The sequence below is a fragment of the Gymnoscopelus microlampas genome (assembly GCF_963454915.1).
Source record: "Gymnoscopelus microlampas genome assembly, chromosome: 7".
NCBI lineage: Eukaryota > Metazoa > Chordata > Actinopteri > Myctophiformes > Myctophidae > Gymnoscopelus > Gymnoscopelus microlampas.
This window is the reverse complement of record NC_139944.1, coordinates 1,806,242-1,821,077: the sequence shown is the minus strand read 5'-3', so window position 1 is coordinate 1,821,077 and position 14,836 is coordinate 1,806,242.

The following is a 14,836-nucleotide window of genomic DNA, read 5'->3' as shown; positions in this document are numbered from 1 at the left end:
AGCAAATTGGTGAATCTTCAGAGATCAGTGACTAGCTCTCAGGCATCTGCAGAAGACACAGGCGTGTGAAAGCAAGGTTTGTAAACACATGTTTGTGGCAGTGGTGGGATTTGAACCCACGCCTCCAGAGAGACTGGAGCCTTAATCCAGCGCCTTAGACCACTCGGCCACACTACCTGTGTATGTTGTATATGGCTGATGCCTACTTGTTGCTCTTAACCTGAAGCAGGCGTAAAGATCAAAGTGGACATGTCCACAAGTGAGGAAATATGACATACCCAGAGTCAACGCGTTGTCTTGGAGTGTACAGCAGCTGTGTCTTTTCTCAAAATCAACACTAAAAATGGATAGTGTGATCAGAAGGAAACAGTTGGTAGACAATATGCTTAGCAGTGGAAGATCTTGATGGCAGAGTTCAATTCTATTTAGAAGGAACAGTTGGAGGACCACAGGCTTAGCAGAGGATGGATTCAGTCCATGGCCCTCTGGGTTAAGGGTGCAGCATGCTGAGATACATCCCAGATGGGATTTGAACCCACAATCCCTGGCTTAGGAGGCAAGCGCCTTATCCATTAGGCCACTGGGGCTAGATAGCTCAGAAAGCCACCGTTACGTAATAGCCACCTAGGCTGAATGCATAGAAATGAATGAACAGAAAGCACTGGCAGTGGTGGGATTTGAACCCACGCCTCCATAGAGACTGGAGCCTAAATCCAGCGCCTTAGACCACTCGGCCACACTACCACACAAGAGCACATTTTGTGTCTCATTCATCTTCATGTCTATTTCACAAAGGCGAGTCGTTGTTGTTTTCTGACTACTTACAGCGGAAAACGTGTGGAAATACAGTGGACAATAGTGGACAGAATTACAGCTAAGTACGTGCAAGCACTGTTCTCTTCAGAAACTACATTGCGTGGGATTTGCCAGCATGATGAAATCGGCATGATGCCAAGACAGCAGGTTGATGTGACGACGAAGCGTTAAAAGGAGGAAGCAGTCGTTGGACAACAGGCTTAGCAGAGGATGGTTTCGATCCATCGACCTCTGGGTTATGGGCCCAGCACGCTTCCGCTGCGCCACTCTGCTTTACATTCACTGAATGGGATTTGAAGACACGTATCCATTAGGCCACTGGTACTATGTAACACAGATGACTACAGTCACCGAATATGCACCTATAGGTTGAATATTTAGAAATGATTTAGCATACACTGTTGGCACTGGTATTTGAGGCCACAACTCCATAAAGACCTGAGCCTAAATGCAGCGCCTTAGACTGCTCACCCACACACCCCCATTTTGTGTCCATTGATCATCATGTTTGATTGACAAAGGAGCATTTTCTTTCAAACTGACATAGAAACTATATTGTGTGGGATTTGCCATCAATCGGGACACATCATGAAATCGGCACGATTTCAAAACAGCAGGTTGATGTTGTGATGAGTAAGTGCTGAAATCAGGAAAAAATAAAATTGACATTACAGATAGCAGAGGATGGTTTCGATCCATCGACCTCTGGGTTATGGGCCCAGCACGCTCCCGCTGCGCCACTCTGCTCTGAGTTATGCAGGACGGAAATTGAATCCACAATCTCTAGATTAAGACATTATGCACAATGCATATAATTCATGTACAGATAGAATGCATTGTATAGTCAAGGAAAAGCTGAACTTAGACCTCCATTACAAGCAAATTGGTGAATCTTCAGAGATCAGTGACTAGCTCTCAGGCATCTGCAGAAGACACAGGCGTGTGAAAGCAAGGTTTGTAAACACATGTTTGTGGCAGTGGTGGGATTTGAACCCACGCCTCCAGAGAGACTGGAGCCTTAATCCAGCGCCTTAGACCACTCGGCCACACTACCTGTGTATGTTGTATATGGCTGATGCCTACTTGTTGCTCTTAACCTGAAGCAGGCGTAAAGATCAAAGTGGACATGTCCACAAGTGAGGAAATATGACATACCCAGAGTCAACGCGTTGTCTTGGAGTGTACAGCAGCTGTGTCTTTTCTCAAAATCAACACTAAAAATGGATAGTGTGATCAGAAGGAAACAGTTGGTAGACAATATGCTTAGCAGTGGAAGATCTTGATGGCAGAGTTCGATTCTATTTAGAAGGAACAGTTGGAGGACCACAGGCTTAGCAGAGGATGGATTCAGTCCATGGCCCTCTGGGTTAAGGGTGCAGCATGCTGAGATACATCCCAGATGGGATTTGAACCCACAATCCCTGGCTTAGGAGGCAAGCGCCTTATCCATTAGGCCACTGGGGCTAGATAGCTCAGAAAGCCACCGTTACGTAATAGCCACCTAGGCTGAATGCATAGAAATGAATGAACAGAAAGCACTGGCAGTGGTGGGATTTGAACCCACGCCTCCATAGAGACTGGAGCCTAAATCCAGCGCCTTAGACCACTCGGCCACACTACCACACAAGAGCACATTTTGTGTCTCATTCATCTTCATGTCTATTTCACAAAGGCGAGTCGTTGTTGTTTTCTGACTACTTACAGCGGAAAACGTGTGGAAATACAGTGGACAATAGTGGACAGAATTACAGCTAAGTACGTGCAAGCACTGTTCTCTTCAGAAACTACATTGCGTGGGATTTGCCAGCATGATGAAATCGGCATGATGCCAAGACAGCAGGTTGATGTGACGACGAAGCGTTAAAAGGAGGAAGCAGTCGTTGGACAACAGGCTTAGCAGAGGATGGTTTCGATCCATCGACCTCTGGGTTATGGGCCCAGCACGCTTCCGCTGCGCCACTCTGCTTTACATTCACTGAATGGGATTTGAAGACACGTATCCATTAGGCCACTGGTACTATGTAACACAGATGACTACAGTCACCGAATATGCACCTATAGGTTGAATATTTAGAAATGATTTAGCATACACTGTTGGCACTGGTATTTGAGGCCACAATTCCATAAAGACCTGAGCCTAAATGCAGCGCCTTAGACTGCTCACCCACACACCCCCATTTTGTCTCCATTGATCATCATGTTTGATTGACAAAGGAGCATTTTCTTTCAAACTGACATAGAAACTATATTGTGTGGGATTTGCCATCAATCGGGACACATCATGAAATCGGCACGATTTCAAAACAGCAGGTTGATGTTGTGATGAGTAAGTGCTGAAATCAGGAAAAAATAAAATTGACATTACAGATAGCAGAGGATGGTTTCGATCCATCGACCTCTGGGTTATGGGCCCAGCACGCTCCCGCTGCGCCACTCTGCTCTGAGTTATGCAGGACGGAAATTGAATCCACAATCTCTAGATTAAGACATTATGCACAATGCATATAATTCATGTACAGATAGAATGCATTGTATAGTCAAGGAAAAGCTGAACTTAGACCTCCATTACAAGCAAATTGGTGAATCTTCAGAGATCAGTGACTAGCTCTCAGGCATCTGCAGAAGACACAGGCGTGTGAAAGCAAGGTTTGTAAACACATGTTTGTGGCAGTGGTGGGATTTGAACCCACGCCTCCAGAGAGACTGGAGCCTTAATCCAGCGCCTTAGACCACTCGGCCACACTACCTGTGTATGTTGTATATGGCTGATGCCTACTTGTTGCTCTTAACCTGAAGCAGGCGTAAAGATCAAAGTGGACATGTCCACAAGTGAGGAAATATGACATACCCAGAGTCAACGCGTTGTCTTGGAGTGTACAGCAGCTGTGTCTTTTCTCAAAATCAACACTAAAAATGGATAGTGTGATCAGAAGGAAACAGTTGGTAGACAATATGCTTAGCAGTGGAAGATCTTGATGGCAGAGTTCAATTCTATTTAGAAGGAACAGTTGGAGGACCACAGGCTTAGCAGAGGATGGATTCAGTCCATGGCCCTCTGGGTTAAGGGTGCAGCATGCTGAGATACATCCCAGATGGGATTTGAACCCACAATCCCTGGCTTAGGAGGCAAGCGCCTTATCCATTAGGCCACTGGGGCTAGATAGCTCAGAAAGCCACCGTTACGTAATAGCCACCTAGGCTGAATGCATAGAAATGAATGAACAGAAAGCACTGGCAGTGGTGGGATTTGAACCCACGCCTCCATAGAGACTGGAGCCTAAATCCAGCGCCTTAGACCACTCGGCCACACTACCACACAAGAGCACATTTTGTGTCTCATTCATCTTCATGTCTATTTCACAAAGGCGAGTCGTTGTTGTTTTCTGACTACTTACAGCGGAAAACGTGTGGAAATACAGTGGACAATAGTGGACAGAATTACAGCTAAGTACGTGCAAGCACTGTTCTCTTCAGAAACTACATTGCGTGGGATTTGCCAGCATGATGAAATCGGCATGATGCCAAGACAGCAGGTTGATGTGACGACGAAGCGTTAAAAGGAGGAAGCAGTCGTTGGACAACAGGCTTAGCAGAGGATGGTTTCGATCCATCGACCTCTGGGTTATGGGCCCAGCACGCGTCCGCTGCGCCACTCTGCTTTACATTCACTGAATGGGATTTGAAGACACGTATCCATTAGGCCACTGGTACTATGTAACACAGATGACTACAGTCACCGAATATGCACCTATAGGTTGAATATTGAGAAATGATTTAGCATACACTGTTGGCACTGGTATTTGAGGCCACAACTCCATAAAGACCTGAGCCTAAATGCAGCGCCTTAGACTGCTCACCCACACACCCCCATTTTGTGTCCATTGATCATCATGTTTGATTGACAAAGGAGCATTTTCTTTCAAACTGACATAGAAACTATATTGTGTGGGATTTGCCATCAATCGGGACACATCATGAAATCGGCACGATTTCAAAACAGCAGGTTGATGTTGTGATGAGTAAGTGCTGAAATCAGGAAAAAATAAAATTGACATTACAGATAGCAGAGGATGGTTTCGATCCATCGACCTCTGGGTTATGGGCCCAGCACGCTCCCGCTGCGCCACTCTGCTCTGAGTTATGCAGGACGGAAATTGAATCCACAATCTCTAGATTAAGACATTATGCACAATGCATATAATTCATGTACAGATAGAATGCATTGTATAGTCAAGGAAAAGCTGAACTTAGACCTCCATTACAAGCAAATTGGTGAATCTTCAGAGATCAGTGACTAGCTCTCAGGCATCTGCAGAAGACACAGGCGTGTGAAAGCAAGGTTTGTAAACACATGTTTGTGGCAGTGGTGGGATTTGAACCCACGCCTCCAGAGAGACTGGAGCCTTAATCCAGCGCCTTAGACCACTCGGCCACACTACCTGTGTATGTTGTATATGGCTGATGCCTACTTGTTGCTCTTAACCTGAAGCAGGCGTAAAGATCAAAGTGGACATGTCCACAAGTGAGGAAATATGACATACCCAGAGTCAACGCGTTGTCTTGGAGTGTACAGCAGCTGTGTCTTTTCTCAAAATCAACACTAAAAATGGATAGTGTGATCAGAAGGAAACAGTTGGTAGACAATATGCTTAGCAGTGGAAGATCTTGATGGCAGAGTTCGATTCTATTTAGAAGGAACAGTTGGAGGACCACAGGCTTAGCAGAGGATGGATTCAGTCCATGGCCCTCTGGGTTAAGGGTGCAGCATGCTGAGATACATCCCAGATGGGATTTGAACCCACAATCCCTGGCTTAGGAGGCAAGCGCCTTATCCATTAGGCCACTGGGGCTAGATACCTCAGAAAGCCACCGTTACGTAATAGCCACCTAGGCTGAATGCATAGAAATGAATGAACAGACAGCACTGGCAGTGGTGGGATTTGAACCCACGCCTCCATAGAGACTGGAGCCTAAATCCAGCGCCTTAGACCACTCGGCCACACTACCACACAAGAGCACATTTTGTGTCTCATTCATCTTCATGTCTATTTCACAAAGGCGAGTCGTTGTTGTTTTCTGACTACTTACAGCGGAAAACGTGTGGAAATACAGTGGACAATAGTGGACAGAATTACAGCTAAGTACGTGCAAGCACTGTTCTCTTCAGAAACTACATTGCGTGGGATTTGCCAGCATGATGAAATCGGCATGATGCCAAGACAGCAGGTTGATGTGACGACGAAGCGTTAAAAGGAGGAAGCAGTCGTTGGACAACAGGCTTAGCAGAGGATGGTTTCGATCCATCGACCTCTGGGTTATGGGCCCAGCACGCTTCCGCTGCGCCACTCTGCTTTACATTCACTGAATGGGATTTGAAGACACGTATCCATTAGGCCACTGGTACTATGTAACACAGATGACTACAGTCACCGAATATGCACCTATAGGTTGAATATTTAGAAATGATTTAGCATACACTGTTGGCACTGGTATTTGAGGCCACAACTCCATAAAGACCTGAGCCTAAATGCAGCGCCTTAGACTGCTCACCCACACACCCCCATTTTGTCTCCATTGATCATCATGTTTGATTGACAAAGGAGCATTTTCTTTCAAACTGACATAGAAACTATATTGTGTGGGATTTGCCATCAATCGGGACACATCATGAAATCGGCACGATTTCAAAACAGCAGGTTGATGTTGTGATGAGTAAGTGCTGAAATCAGGAAAAAATAAAATTGACATTACAGATAGCAGAGGATGGTTTCGATCCATCGACCTCTGGGTTATGGGCCCAGCACGCTCCCGCTGCGCCACTCTGCTCTGAGTTATGCAGGACGGAAATTGAATCCACAATCTCTAGATTAAGACATTATGCACAATGCATATAATTCATGTACAGATAGAATGCATTGTATAGTCAAGGAAAAGCTGAACTTAGACCTCCATTACAAGCAAATTGGTGAATCTTCAGAGATCAGTGACTAGCTCTCAGGCATCTGCAGAAGACACAGGCGTGTGAAAGCAAGGTTTGTAAACACATGTTTGTGGCAGTGGTGGGATTTGAACCCACGCCTCCAGAGAGACTGGAGCCTTAATCCAGCGCCTTAGACCACTCGGCCACACTACCTGTGTATGTTGTATATGGCTGATGCCTACTTGTTGCTCTTAACCTGAAGCAGGCGTAAAGATCAAAGTGGACATGTCCACAAGTGAGGAAATATGACATACCCAGAGTCAACGCGTTGTCTTGGAGTGTACAGCAGCTGTGTCTTTTCTCAAAATCAACACTAAAAATCACACCCTGTGTGAAGGTAGCGGCGCCTTTGAATACATTATGTCATCGATATGTGTTTATAATGTGTTTATAGCCATGTGTCATGTGAAGCTTGACCAATCACTTTGTTGACGGGTCTGACCAATCAGAGCGTCGACGACAGATAAAGTTAAATTGAGGATCTAACTTTAAATAACTTACCTAGAAGGAGACTTTAGCCAAATAAAAACATATACAAAAAAAAACATGAGGAAATAAAAAATAAACCTTGACATCATAGTGATGTCATGAATAGTCCCCTTGCCTGACAAATCACAACCTTGACGGGCCTGACCAATCAGAACCTTGACGGGCCTGACCAATCAGAACCTTAACGGACTCTTGGATTCTCGATCGTCTCTATCAAACCATTCTGTCATAACGGATGACTGGGTCCCGAACTCAGACTTTCTATACATTCACCCTTCATCTGTTCTTGTATCTTTCTCTTTCTATTCGTCATATTAACTTTAAATAACTTACCTAGACGGAGACTTTAGCCAAATGAATAATAAGATGAAGTCATTGTCATCGTTTATATAGACATCGAATTCTATATTCATGACATCATAGTGATGTCATGAATAGTGACCAATCACAACTTTGGCGCACCTGACCAATCAGAACGTTGACGCACCTGACCAATCAGAACGTTGGCGCACCTGACCAATCAGAACGTTGACGCAAAAGCCAGGCATAGAGGGCTAATATCCGCTCTATACCTAAGGTATAGAGCGGCTAGCGCCGCTAAAAATGGATAGTGTGATCAGAAGGAAACAGTTGGTAGACAATATGCTTAGCAGTGGAAGATCTTGATGGCAGAGTTCGATTCTATTTAGAAGGAACAGTTGGAGGACCACAGGCTTAGCAGAGGATGGATTCAGTCCATGGCCCTCTGGGTTAAGGGTGCAGCATGCTGAGATACATCCCAGATGGGATTTGAACCCACAATCCCTGGCTTAGGAGGCAAGCGCCTTATCCATTAGGCCACTGGGGCTAGATACCTCAGAAAGCCACCGTTACGTAATAGCCACCTAGGCTGAATGCATAGAAATGAATGAACAGAAAGCACTGGCAGTGGTGGGATTTGAACCCACGCCTCCATAGAGACTGGAGCCTAAATCCAGCGCCTTAGACCACTCGGCCACACTACCACACAAGAGCACATTTTGTGTCTCATTCATCTTCATGTCTATTTCACAAAGGCGAGTCGTTGTTGTTTTCTGACTACTTACAGCGGAAAACGTGTGGAAATACAGTGGACAATAGTGGACAGAATTACAGCTAAGTACGTGCAAGCACTGTTCTCTTCAGAAACTACATTGCGTGGGATTTGCCAGCATGATGAAATCGGCATGATGCCAAGACAGCAGGTTGATGTGACGACGAAGCGTTAAAAGGAGGAAGCAGTCGTTGGACAACAGGCTTAGCAGAGGATGGTTTCGATCCATCGACCTCTGGGTTATGGGCCCAGCACGCTTCCGCTGCGCCACTCTGCTTTACATTCACTGAATGGGATTTGAAGACACGTATCCATTAGGCCACTGGTACTATGTAACACAGATGACTACAGTCACCGAATATGCACCTATAGGTTGAATATTTAGAAATGATTTAGCATACACTGTTGGCACTGGTATTTGAGGCCACAACTCCATAAAGACCTGAGCCTAAATGCAGCGCCTTAGACTGCTCACCCACACACCCCCATTTTGTCTCCATTGATCATCATGTTTGATTGACAAAGGAGCATTTTCTTTCAAACTGACATAGAAACTATATTGTGTGGGATTTGCCATCAATCGGGACACATCATGAAATCGGCACGATTTCAAAACAGCAGGTTGATGTTGTGATGAGTAAGTGCTGAAATCAGGAAAAAATAAAATTGACATTACAGATAGCAGAGGATGGTTTCGATCCATCGACCTCTGGGTTATGGGCCCAGCACGCTCCCGCTGCGCCACTCTGCTCTGAGTTATGCAGGACGGAAATTGAATCCACAATCTCTAGATTAAGACATTATGCACAATGCATATAATTCATGTACAGATAGAATGCATTGTATAGTCAAGGAAAAGCTGAACTTAGACCTCCATTACAAGCAAATTGGTGAATCTTCAGAGATCAGTGACTAGCTCTCAGGCATCTGCAGAAGACACAGGCGTGTGAAAGCAAGGTTTGTAAACACATGTTTGTGGCAGTGGTGGGATTTGAACCCACGCCTCCAGAGAGACTGGAGCCTTAATCCAGCGCCTTAGACCACTCGGCCACACTACCTGTGTATGTTGTATATGGCTGATGCCTACTTGTTGCTCTTAACCTGAAGCAGGCGTAAAGATCAAAGTGGACATGTCCACAAGTGAGGAAATATGACATACCCAGAGTCAACGCGTTGTCTTGGAGTGTACAGCAGCTGTGTCTTTTCTCAAAATCAACACTAAAAAAAAAATGGATAGTGTGATCAGAAGGAAACAGTTGGTAGACAATATGCTTAGCAGTGGAAGATCTTGATGGCAGAGTTCGATTCTATTTAGAAGGAGGACCACAGGCTTAGCAGAGGATGGATTCAGTCCATGGCCCTCTGGGTTAAGGGTGCAGCATGCTGAGATACATCCCAGATGGGATTTGAACCCACAATCCCTGGCTTAGGAGGCAAGCGCCTTATCCATTAGGCCACTGGGGCTAGATACCTCAGAAAGCCACCGTTACGTAATAGCCACCTAGGCTGAATGCATAGAAATGAATGAACAGAAAGCACTGGCAGTGGTGGGATTTGAACCCACGCCTCCATAGAGACTGGAGCCTAAATCCAGAGCCTTAGACCACTCGGCCACACTACCACACAAGAGCACATTTTGTGTCTCATTCATCTTCATGTCTATTTCACAAAGGCGAGTCGTTGTTGTTTTCTGACTACTTACAGCGGAAAACGTGTGGAAATACAGTGGACAATAGTGGACAGAATTACAGCTAAGTACGTGCAAGCACTGTTCTCTTCAGAAACTACATTGCGTGGGATTTGCCAGCATGATGAAATCGGCATGATGCCAAGACAGCAGGTTGATGTGACGACGAAGCGTTAAAAGGAGGAAGCAGTCGTTGGACAACAGGCTTAGCAGAGGATGGTTTCGATCCATCGACCTCTGGGTTATGGGCCCAGCACGCTTCCGCTGCGCCACTCTGCTTTACATTCACTGAATGGGATTTGAAGACACGTATCCATTAGGCCACGGGTACTATGTAACACAGATGACTACAGTCACCGAATATGCACCTATAGGTTGAATATTTAGAAATGATTTAGCATACACTGTTGGCACTGGTATTTGAGGCCACAACTCCATAAAGACCTGAGCCTAAATGCAGCGCCTTAGACTGCTCACCCACACACCCCCATTTTGTCTCCATTGATCATCATGTTTGATTGACAAAGGAGCATTTTCTTTCAAACTGACATAGAAACTATATTGTGTGGGATTTGCCATCAATCGGGACACATCATGAAATCGGCACGATTTCAAAACAGCAGGTTGATGTTGTGATGAGTAAGTGCTGAAATCAGGAAAAAATAAAATTGACATTACAGATAGCAGAGGATGGTTTCGATCCATCGACCTCTGGGTTATGGGCCCAGCACGCTCCCGCTGCGCCACTCTGCTCTGAGTTATGCAGGACGGAAATTGAATCCACAATCTCTAGATTAAGACATTATGCACAATGCATATAATTCATGTACAGATAGAATGCATTGTATAGTCAAGGAAAAGCTGAACTTAGACCTCCATTACAAGCAAATTGGTGAATCTTCAGAGATCAGTGACTAGCTCTCAGGCATCTGCAGAAGACACAGGCGTGTGAAAGCAAGGTTTGTAAACACATGTTTGTGGCAGTGGTGGGATTTGAACCCACGCCTCCAGAGAGACTGGAGCCTTAATCCAGCGCCTTAGACCACTCGGCCACACTACCTGTGTATGTTGTATATGGCTGATGCCTACTTGTTGCTCTTAACCTGAAGCAGGCGTAAAGATCAAAGTGGACATGTCCACAAGTGAGGAAATATGACATACCCAGAGTCAACGCGTTGTCTTGGAGTGTACAGCAGCTGTGTCTTTTCTCAAAATCAACACTAAAAATGGATAGTGTGATCAGAAGGAAACAGTTGGTAGACAATATGCTTAGCAGTGGAAGATCTTGATGGCAGAGTTCGATTCTATTTAGAAGGAACAGTTGGAGGACCACAGGCTTAGCAGAGGATGGATTCAGTCCATGGCCCTCTGGGTTAAGGGTGCAGCATGCTGAGATACATCCCAGATGGGATTTGAACCCACAATCCCTGGCTTAGGAGGCAAGCGCCTTATCCATTAGGCCACTGGGGCTAGATACCTCAGAAAGCCACCGTTACGTAATAGCCACCTAGGCTGAATGCATAGAAATGAATGAACAGAAAGCACTGGCAGTGGTGGGATTTGAACCCACGCCTCCATAGAGACTGGAGCCTAAATCCAGCGCCTTAGACCACTCGGCCACACTACCACACAAGAGCACATTTTGTGTCTCATTCATCTTCATGTCTATTTCACAAAGGCGAGTCGTTGTTGTTTTCTGACTACTTACAGCGGAAAACGTGTGGAAATACAGTGGACAATAGTGGACAGAATTACAGCTAAGTACGTGCAAGCACTGTTCTCTTCAGAAACTACATTGCGTGGGATTTGCCAGCATGATGAAATCGGCATGATGCCAAGACAGCAGGTTGATGTGACGACGAAGCGTTAAAAGGAGGAAGCAGTCGTTGGACAACAGGCTTAGCAGAGGATGGTTTCGATCCATCGACCTCTGGGTTATGGGCCCAGCACGCTTCCGCTGCGCCACTCTGCTTTACATTCACTGAATGGGATTTGAAGACACGTATCCATTAGGCCACGGGTACTATGTAACACAGATGACTACAGTCACCGAATATGCACCTATAGGTTGAATATTTAGAAATGATTTAGCATACACTGTTGGCACTGGTATTTGAGGCCACAACTCCATAAAGACCTGAGCCTAAATGCAGCGCCTTAGACTGCTCACCCACACACCCCCATTTTGTGTCCATTGATCATCATGTTTGATTGACAAAGGAGCATTTTCTTTCAAACTGACATAGAAACTATATTGTGTGGGATTTGCCATCAATCGGGACACATCATGAAATCGGCACGATTTCAAAACAGCAGGTTGATGTTGTGATGAGTAAGTGCTGAAATCAGGAAAAAATAAAATTGACATTACAGATAGCAGAGGATGGTTTCGATCCATCGACCTCTGGGTTATGGGCCCAGCACGCTCCCGCTGCGCCACTCTGCTCTGAGTTATGCAGGACGGAAATTGAATCCACAATCTCTAGATTAAGACATTATGCACAATGCATATAATTCATGTACAGATAGAATGCATTGTATAGTCAAGGAAAAGCTGAACTTAGACCTCCATTACAAGCAAATTGGTGAATCTTCAGAGATCAGTGACTAGCTCTCAGGCATCTGCAGAAGACACAGGCGTGTGAAAGCAAGGTTTGTAAACACATGTTTGTGGCAGTGGTGGGATTTGAACCCACGCCTCCAGAGAGACTGGAGCCTTAATCCAGCGCCTTAGACCACTCGGCCACACTACCTGTGTATGTTGTATATGGCTGATGCCTACTTGTTGCTCTTAACCTGAAGCAGGCGTAAAGATCAAAGTGGACATGTCCACAAGTGAGGAAATATGACATACCCAGAGTCAACGCGTTGTCTTGGAGTGTACAGCAGCTGTGTCTTTTCTCAAAATCAACACTAAAAATGGATAGTGTGATCAGAAGGAAACAGTTGGTAGACAATATGCTTAGCAGTGGAAGATCTTGATGGCAGAGTTCGATTCTATTTAGAAGGAACAGTTGGAGGACCACAGGCTTAGCAGAGGATGGATTCAGTCCATGGCCCTCTGGGTTAAGGGTGCAGCATGCTGAGATACATCCCAGATGGGATTTGAACCCACAATCCCTGGCTTAGGAGGCAAGCGCCTTATCCATTAGGCCACTGGGGCTAGATACCTCGGAAAGCCACCGTTACGTAATAGCCACCTAGGCTGAATGCATAGAAATGAATGAACAGAAAGCACTGGCAGTGGTGGGATTTGAACCCACGCCTCCATAGAGACTGGAGCCTAAATCCAGAGCCTTAGACCACTCGGCCACACTACCACACAAGAGCACATTTTGTGTCTCATTCATCTTCATGTCTATTTCACAAAGGCGAGTCGTTGTTGTTTTCTGACTACTTACAGCGGAAAACGTGTGGAAATACAGTGGACAATAGTGGACAGAATTACAGCTAAGTACGTGCAAGCACTGTTCTCTTCAGAAACTACATTGCGTGGGATTTGCCAGCATGATGAAATCGGCATGATGCCAAGACAGCAGGTTGATGTGACGACGAAGCGTTAAAAGGAGGAAGCAGTCGTTGGACAACAGGCTTAGCAGAGGATGGTTTCGATCCATCGACCTCTGGGTTATGGGCCCAGCACGCGTCCGCTGCGCCACTCTGCTTTACATTCACTGAATGGGATTTGAAGACACGTATCCATTAGGCCACTGGTACTATGTAACACAGATGACTACAGTCACCGAATATGCACCTATAGGTTGAATATTGAGAAATGATTTAGCATACACTGTTGGCACTGGTATTTGAGGCCACAACTCCATAAAGACCTGAGCCTAAATGCAGCGCCTTAGACTGCTCACCCACACACCCCCATTTTGTGTCCATTGATCATCATGTTTGATTGACAAAGGAGCATTTTCTTTCAAACTGACATAGAAACTATATTGTGTGGGATTTGCCATCAATCGGGACACATCATGAAATCGGCACGATTTCAAAACAGCAGGTTGATGTTGTGATGAGTAAGTGCTGAAATCAGGAAAAAATAAAATTGACATTACAGATAGCAGAGGATGGTTTCGATCCATCGACCTCTGGGTTATGGGCCCAGCACGCTCCCGCTGCGCCACTCTGCTCTGAGTTATGCAGGACGGAAATTGAATCCACAATCTCTAGATTAAGACATTATGCACAATGCATATAATTCATGTACAGATAGAATGCATTGTATAGTCAAGGAAAAGCTGAACTTAGACCTCCATTACAAGCAAATTGGTGAATCTTCAGAGATCAGTGACTAGCTCTCAGGCATCTGCAGAAGACACAGGCGTGTGAAAGCAAGGTTTGTAAACACATGTTTGTGACAGTGGTGGGATTTGAACCCACGCCTCCAGAGAGACTGGAGCCTTAATCCAGCGCCTTAGACCACTCGGCCACACTACCTGTGTATGTTGTATATGGCTGATGCCTACTTGTTGCTCTTAACCTGAAGCAGGCGTAAAGATCAAAGTGGACATGTCCACAAGTGAGGAAATATGACATACCCAGAGTCAACGCGTTGTCTTGGAGTGTACAGCAGCTGTGTCTTTTCTCAAAATCAACACTAAAAAAAAAATGGATAGTGTGATCAGAAGGAAACAGTTGGTAGACAATATGCTTAGCAGTGGAAGATCTTGATGGCAGAGTTCGATTCTATTTAGAAGGAGGACCACAGGCTTAGCAGAGGATGGATTCAGTCCATGGCCCTCTGGGTTAAGGGTGCAGCATGCTGAGATACATCCCAGATGGG